This window comes from Sinocyclocheilus anshuiensis, unplaced genomic scaffold (assembly GCF_001515605.1).
Source record: "Sinocyclocheilus anshuiensis isolate Anshui unplaced genomic scaffold, SAMN03320099.WGS_v1.1 scaffold1346, whole genome shotgun sequence".
In the NCBI taxonomy this organism is placed as follows: domain Eukaryota; kingdom Metazoa; phylum Chordata; class Actinopteri; order Cypriniformes; family Cyprinidae; genus Sinocyclocheilus; species Sinocyclocheilus anshuiensis.
In genome coordinates this window covers 201281-209498 of record NW_015555726.1, presented here as the reverse complement: position 1 = coordinate 209498, position 8218 = coordinate 201281, and positions in this window count along the sequence as shown.

Sequence of the window (8218 nt, the reverse complement as noted above, 5' to 3'; positions counted from 1 at the left end):
TGTTTTTTTTTTTTTTATGAAATGTTGGGGTTATATCTTTCACTTGGATGTTATAAGTTGCACTGAGTAAATACAGCTGGATAAAACAAAAACTGTGTCCGTCTTCATTTCAGGATGCAAAGCAAAAAAATGTGATTATTTTAAAGGGGGGGATTCTTTTCTATACCCACTGTATTTGTCAGTTTAATTTGGTTTGCTTTGCTTTGTTTGACCAGTTCCGGTAACACCTGATCACATGGGTGAATCTGGATTAAACCAAAATTATACCGAATCAAGCAGGAGTGTATTATCACTGCCTGCCCTATGTCAGTGCCCTCATTATATCTTTGCCTCTTGCTTTCTTAAGAAAAGACTGTGAGCTTCATTTCCCACAGCATGGGAGTCAAGATCTTGGCTGGCGTCCCTATTCCAGCCCTCCCTCTCTCTCTCTCTCTCTCGTTCTCTTCTCTTTTCTGCATGCTTTGGCTATTAAATGCATCTTCAATTCAGCAACTTTGAAGTGGCACTCCAGGAAATGCACTCAATCGATTATAAATGAAATAATCTTCTTATAATATTAGAGATTTTAAAAGTGTAAGAAATACCGCCAGATTAAGGAACCCAAATCAGTTTTAACAGTATCTAAAGTGACAGCAGGAGAATCATGGGAAGGAATGCGGAGAAAGTTTAAATGATTATGTAGATCTGTGTCACAGGCGAATGTTTCTGCAAATCCCTGCAGGATCTCACAGCACAGTGGAAACAGATTATTCCCGGTCTTATTTAAAAAGCCGTGCCTTTTTTCAAATAGGAAACATGTATATAAATTTATACATACTGTAAAATTACTGCTCTTGCTATACTTTCTCTCTCTGTTTGATCCAGTGTTATTGTGAACACTTGACTACTGCACATGTAAATGCAAATTATTAAAAATAATTCATGACATTTAAGGTAAAGAAGTGTCATGTAAAACAATTGCGATTTCGATCTGAAATGTGAACAGATACTGCAAAAAACATTGAAGAAATTCAACATCTGTAATTTGATTTTTGATTTACATGCAAACACTGAATTTAGTTTTACTTACAATTTACTTTTGCAGCTTTAAGTCTATACCTGTTAGCTTTATAATATTTTATATTATTATTATATATAATTATATTTATACTAGGAGTAAATATAACATAAAAATAAATATATTTATATCCTAAAAAAAAATAAAAAATTCTAGCAGATATGAAAACATTAACATATTTCTTATCCCGGTAAACAGACCAAACATTTGATGACTAAAGACTATTGGTTATTATTATTATTATTATTATTAATTTATCTATAAATGTAGTTTTTATTTACAATAATAAAATAAATTAATTAATACAAAATAAAAAAAAATTTTTATTTATATTTATATTTTAAAGGCACAAGTCCTTTAATATGTCCTGCAGGAAATATGTCAACATAGGGAAGAAAACGGTGCTCATTAATTAATTAAAAAAGGTATTTAAACGGTCCTGTGGTGCGTTTTAAATATTTAAAATTTGCATTTTGTTAAAGTACACTATAAAAATGCCTTGCATAATAACTACTAAAAATATTAAGCAAAATGATTTTCAAAATAGTTTTAGATGATGTATGTCAAAAGTTATATCTTGTGAAAAGGCACAGATATAACAGAGTTTTCTAAGTGCTCCTAGAAAAGTAGACTTCCTTGTAAATAATGAAAGCTATTATGCGGAGTGGTGAACTTCCGTGCTGCGCTTGTACCAAACAACAGCTTCCATTAAAAATTTTGAAACTTTCGGATGGACAAAAAATAACAGTGCATGGAAGTATTACATGTGGAAATAATTTAGACTGACCTCAGCTGGGTTTCACTACCACCGTATCGGTCAAAAGCTGGACTGTGTGGCTGCCCAGGGGCTGCAAATCAATTGATCATTAGGGGAAGATCAGTAGACAAACACATCCATCACTGCTCTGTTCACTAGCACCCCGCTGCTACAGTGAGCAACAGGGATTATCTGTTTAGGCAAGCGTCTGAGCGGTGTGTGTGTGTGTTCTCCAGCGGTCTCCCGTCTAACAGGTTGCTCTCACTCGTTACATGGTTAGTTGAGCTCAATGAGGGCTCTTTCAGCTAAGTGAGAGACAGGCTGGAGGGTTCATTCGGTGTTTGCATCTGTGAAGGAGTTAGACACACTCGGTCAGCGGCTTGACAGCCTTGACTCCACTGAAGCAGCTAGAATCCCTGTGGCTGCACACACACACGTAGTTTATCAAAGGTGCTATGAAACTTCAACTTATTATTTCTCCAATGTTTCTATAATAGAATGATGCTTCAAACTAAAGACTTTTTAAGACAAGACAAGTTAAGACTTGTTTTTTTGTTTTGTGTTTTGGAGTGGGTGTTAAATAATGGTACACACAGTAAACTGACTACTGCAAACCTTGGTAAATCACCTTGCATGATTCATTTAAATACTCTACTCCCATATATTTTGTGTGGGAAAGTAAAAAAATTCATTTTTACATAATTTAGTATAAACACATAAGTTAGCAGGATAGTCACCCAAAAATGAATTAAATTCATTCATTTGTTTATCATTTACTCACCGTCGTGTTGTTCCAAGCCAGCCTCATTTTCTTTCTTCTGTGGAACACAAAAGCAGTTTAATTTAGTATAAGTACCATAAAAATAATCCAAATCACTAACTATATTTTCTGCATGCCAAAATCATGTCTTCTAAAGTCATATGATAACTTTTTGTAAGGAAAAAGTCACAAATCTCACTGCATGTACTATTGCTGCAAAATCAACTGGGACACACACACACAACCCTTATGCCTATAGCATCATTTAAGACAAACCTGGCAGGATTTGTTAACACACCATTTTTAAATCTGTTAAATATCAATCTGTTTCTCACCGACAGCTATCAACTGACTAAAGTTCATTAATCATATCAGTTTAGAACAACATGAGGGCAAGTAAATAATGACAGAATTTTATATAACTATTTATATAAATTCCACTGGCTTTTGCATATTCAAATCTTCATTGTTACCATTGTTATGATACTCCTCCACCTGCCAGTATATGATCATTGACTCACACACAAATTGGAAAAAATTACCTATTCTCATCTATTTTTTTAAGGAAGTGCTACTGAAATGTAAAATTGTTTAACAATCCCATGAAGTGCTTCAAACACTGATTTGGATTAGCTCCTGACTATCTAGTGCGCTGAAAAGGGTTTCTACTTATCAAACAAGTCTGTCTTACAATATGTACAAGGAAACAGAAAACAAAGAGGTCAGTAGAAGCAGTTTGCTGGAGGCATTGGTGTGTATGCGGCTGTGTTTAGACTCCAGAGAGTCATTGCATGGCTTGAGTCCGACTCCATCAGCTCATTCTTTACCTCAATATCCTTCTGAAGGAAAGAATCAGGAGCACAACGGCTCTCTCGTGGAACGTTTAGTGCGAGGGAGAAAATGGTAGCCTTCATCGCTAGATTCATAAAGTGGCCACTGAGGGTGAGATTTAGGAGGAAATCGTATTTAAGATTTATATCGGTTGCAGAAATCAGTCACTGGAATGCAACAGGTGCCGAACCCATGACCCAAACCAGACCTATTAGCACTCAAATGGAGCAGATCACTGAGCAGATTATTTAGCACTGGGCTTTTGCTTCAGGAGCCAGATTTTAAATTGGACATCAAGCAGCGATGCAACAACCTGTAACCTAAATGTCAGATGGTATGTTCTTTTACGTTTACATGCATCTACCTAATTTGATTAGCTTCTACCAAGTGACACAATGAATTTGCACCAAAATCCTGTAGATTTTGATTGGACAGAAAACCTTTGTTCTTTTGTTTTTTTTTTTGCCGAAAACTTTGTCTTCAGCAACAAAGTTTCTGCTCTTTCAAAAGTATTTTTTAAAAGTATTATGCAAGATTACATGGATAATTGCATTTTTGCCCGCTTGCTCAAAAACAATTTAGTGCAAAGAAACACTTCAAAAAACAAATCATTTTGGGCTTGTAATACAGATTAGTTCTGCACAACTAAAAGCGTTTACTAGCATCAGGAGGGTAAATAAGAAAAAAAACTACTTTGAAAACTAACATATTTCTTAAAATCAAATCCTATGAAAGCTCTCAAGAGATTGCATAATGCTGAATTTTCATGAACTGCAATGTTTTTGGTTTTATGTCAGTGTTTTATGATACATTATATACAGTATTATATTTGTTTTAACTGTATAAATTTGCAGTTTAAATAATATTCATGAAAAATGTAATGAAATTAAAACAATTATAAATCATTATTCAGCAAAAAAAGAATAGAATAAATAAAAGCACAAGTTGTTGGAAAGTATGTATAAGGTGTCAATTATAAGTAAGTACTGTGTTAAAGCTTATAATAGCACCAATTGAATCAACACAAACAACATTTCTGAGGAAAAATATTAATTATAAGTAAGCTTACACTTATTCTAAGTTAGATCCACTATAGTATGCTGTTGCCGTATGGCAACATATCATAAAGTACCTTAAAATAATATTTTTTTTCCAATTTTTTTTTACAGCACTTCAAGTTAAGCCATTCTTAGAAAAGAAAAAGATTCAAATATTTTTTTCTATAGGTCTATCATAATGCGTGCGGTAGAGGGTTAAATTGGACATCAAGCAGCGATGCAACAACCTGTAACCTAAATGTCAGATGGTATGTTCTTTTACGTTTACATGCATCTACCTAATTTGATTAGCTTCTACCAAGTGACACAATGAATTTGCACCAAAATCCTGTAGATTTTGATTGGACAGAAAACCTTTGTTCTTTTGTTTTTTTTTTTGCCGAAAACTTTGTCTTCAGCAACAAAGTTTCTGCTCTTTCAAAAGTATTTTTTAAAAGTATTATGCAAGATTACATGGATAATTGCATTTTTGCCCGCTTGCTCAAAAACAATTTAGTGCAAAGAAACACTTCAAAAAACAAATCATTTTGGGCTTGTAATACAGATTAGTTCTGCACAACTAAAAGCGTTTACTAGCATCAGGAGGGTAAATAAGAAAAAAAACTACTTTGAAAACTAACATATTTCTTAAAATCAAATCCTATGAAAGTTTCATTTAACTAGTCAAATATCTAATGTGTAGAGCGCTCTCTATGACTTGGTACTTTGTGTCACTGTAGTGGCCCTGAAAGCCTGTCAGAAATGCGTAGTTTCTCCAGGAAAATGGTTTGTATGGATCTCTTGCCCTGTTTCTGCACAATTTCTCTCCACCCTCTTGTTTTTTTCCCCTCCTTTTGTTTAGGTAAAGCTAGGATTAGGGAAGATTTTCCCCCTAAAGTACTGGTTTGATGGTGCTTTTATCCTCCAGAGTTGCGAAGACGGTGGAGCCCCAGGATTAGATCAACACAAAAGGTGTTGTTGTGTCCGGCCGCAGGCTGGAGCGAAGAAACTCAACTGCCAGTTTCAATATATCAATGTTCTCAGGATGGGAAGTTGGGAAAACCAACTGAGGAGAGCTCTGGTGTCCAAATACTCACGGGGATGGCAGTTCAGATTTTGGGGTCCCAAAGTTACAACTCTTCAAAATCCTTCTTTCAGGAAAGAATCCAAAGAATGTGTTTTATCTAGAAAAACAGTATGTCAGTATTTGATTAGTATGACACTTTTAGGCTTTCAATCTCTTTGAAGTCATCAATAAATGCACTCCCAAGTTGACAAAATTCACTTTTAGAAAAGAAAACAAAAAAACACAAGTGACACATTTGTCAGTTGCAACCGACTAGAAAATAATAATCACCACAAGGCTGTGACATAAACTAAAACGTATAATTTATTAAAAAAAGCAATGATCACTTTGATATGTCCCACCCACACTTCCTGCTTATAGGAAAAACAAAGAAAACGAAACTGGGTTTGTTAAGCCATTTCATGGATTTTTACAGATAAGCAGTGTCATTTAAGTAACGATGCCAAATATAAATTAGTTTCTGTCACTAAAAATCTCTCAAAGTCATCTCTCAAAGCCTTTTTCAGAAGTGAAAAATATTGCTAGACAATCCCTGTCTTCAGCAGCTGTGTTAACCATACCAAAAAAATGATTTCAAGTGCTGACCATGTGCATTTATGTTAAAGCAGAAAAAATTCCAGTGCTGTTTAGTATTATTGAGGAAGGACTGTGTTGGCAGTGTTATTTTGGCCAGTTTCAATCAGATTCAGCAGATTGCTTCTGGCAAGTTGTTTTGCTATTCTTGTCACAAGAGTCCCCAGGTAGCAGTCAGCTTAAAACCATTCATCAAAATTATTAATATTCCCTATATCAGCACTACAATACCCTTGACCAGAAATAGAGAGGTTCAGCCCACTATGATATGGCAAAGTAGGGTGTTTACGTTCAAAACACAATAAGAGATCATTTTGCAAGTGTTCCAGTATGTCTCTCAGAGGTAGACTTGATCGAATTCAGACCATAAAGTCTTGGATGCATCCATATCATAAACATGAAATTCAAGTAGGCTGACTAAAACCCAACGTATTGCATTTGGCTCATTGGTTTAAAGTTGGTTTTTACACCTCACTGAGTAAGCTTGCACATTTTGGCTGGTCGGTTGAGCTTTAAGAGAGGATAACGTTTTGTTCTTAAGATCTGCCATGCCAGCGCATCATCTCCAAGAGGAAAGACGTTAAATCATCTAAAGAGGTCTGTTCGGAGTCAAATACAGAGATTGATGCCACAGAACAACGTCCACGGAGACTAAATATGTTAACAGGGATGTGGGCCAGAAACGCAAAAGTGGTTAGAAATGGTGGTCAGAGCAAACACAGGGGCTCTGCTCTTCCTCCTTCAAACCTTTGTAAATGCTGGAATATGTAATGTAATTCTAGCCTATGTTTTCGGAAAATGTCTTTAAAGGCAACTTTAATTAGTGATGTTTAAATGTCGCTAAAATTGCTCGTAATTAAAAAGTGTTCACACTGAAAACCGTTTGGAGAAAAAAATCATTCACTTTTTTTTGTGTGTGCCTATCGCTGACTAACAAATGCCACAATTACTAATAAAATTCAATTTTGTCAGTCTCTATATTCCCTTGCTAAATACATATTTTAGGACAAAGAAAACTCACCAGGTGGCTCGAATAAAATGTCATATCAAATTGAATAAGGCCTACCTTATTATTGGCCCTCAACTAAGCTGAAAGTTGAATGAACTAGTATAACTTGTTTCAACTCAAAAACGCATGTTGAACAACTGCATCACACCGAAAAAAATTAAGATAACAAAAAAATCTAACTAAAAAAAATTTTTTTTTAAGTTGACTCAACAAATTGTTTTTTACAATGTGCATGACTCTATAGGATCAAGTGATAGAAGTTGAAGATTTTGAGGAAGGTCGCGGAAGACGATAAGGTTTTTTTTTTTTTTTTTATTTGTCTGTCAGAGAAGCTCGCCTAACTACGGTAAGTGACTTTAAGCCACATAATTATTTTTAGCTGGTAAGCACTAAAAGTTGTTATTAAAATTGACACCCTCCGGCGAAAACTTAAATGACCATTTTTGCCTGGAATGTCAGACTTTTAGTTTTAGAATTTCTATAGTGACTCAGAAAGCCTTCAGACGTGCTGGACACATGCGCATTAGAGTCTGAGACGCTGAGGAGTTTCTCCTCGCTTTAATTGCCTTAAAAAATGGTCTTTACAAAGAGACACTACCCAGATTTTCCTCCTATTTAACTCCTTATTTCCACTGGTTCAAAAGTTAATCGGATTTTTTTCTAGACCCTAATGCGCGCAGATGTGAGCAAAAATACTAAGAGGAACAGGAGGAAGTTCGGGAAGACCAGGAACATTTAAAAAGTACAAGTTTGACCATTTTTGATGATTATTATTATTGTGTAACGAGGTAAGCATTCATTAGCTGATTTTTAATTTAATAAATAAATGAAATAGGATTTTAAATATATATATATATATATATATATATATATATAATACATAAAAAATAAACAATATGTTCTATGGTAACGTTTTTTTTTCTCCCCCGTGTCCCATCAATAAAGGCTTGAATGAATTTGCCAGGACTGAAAATATCACCCTGAATCTCCGAATTTTTTCCAACATATCAACAAAATATGCAAGCTTTATATGAATGGCCACTTCTTAATTCCAGCCTAAACGTTTTTTCTTTTTCTCTGAAAAAAGAAAAGAAAAAAATAAATATT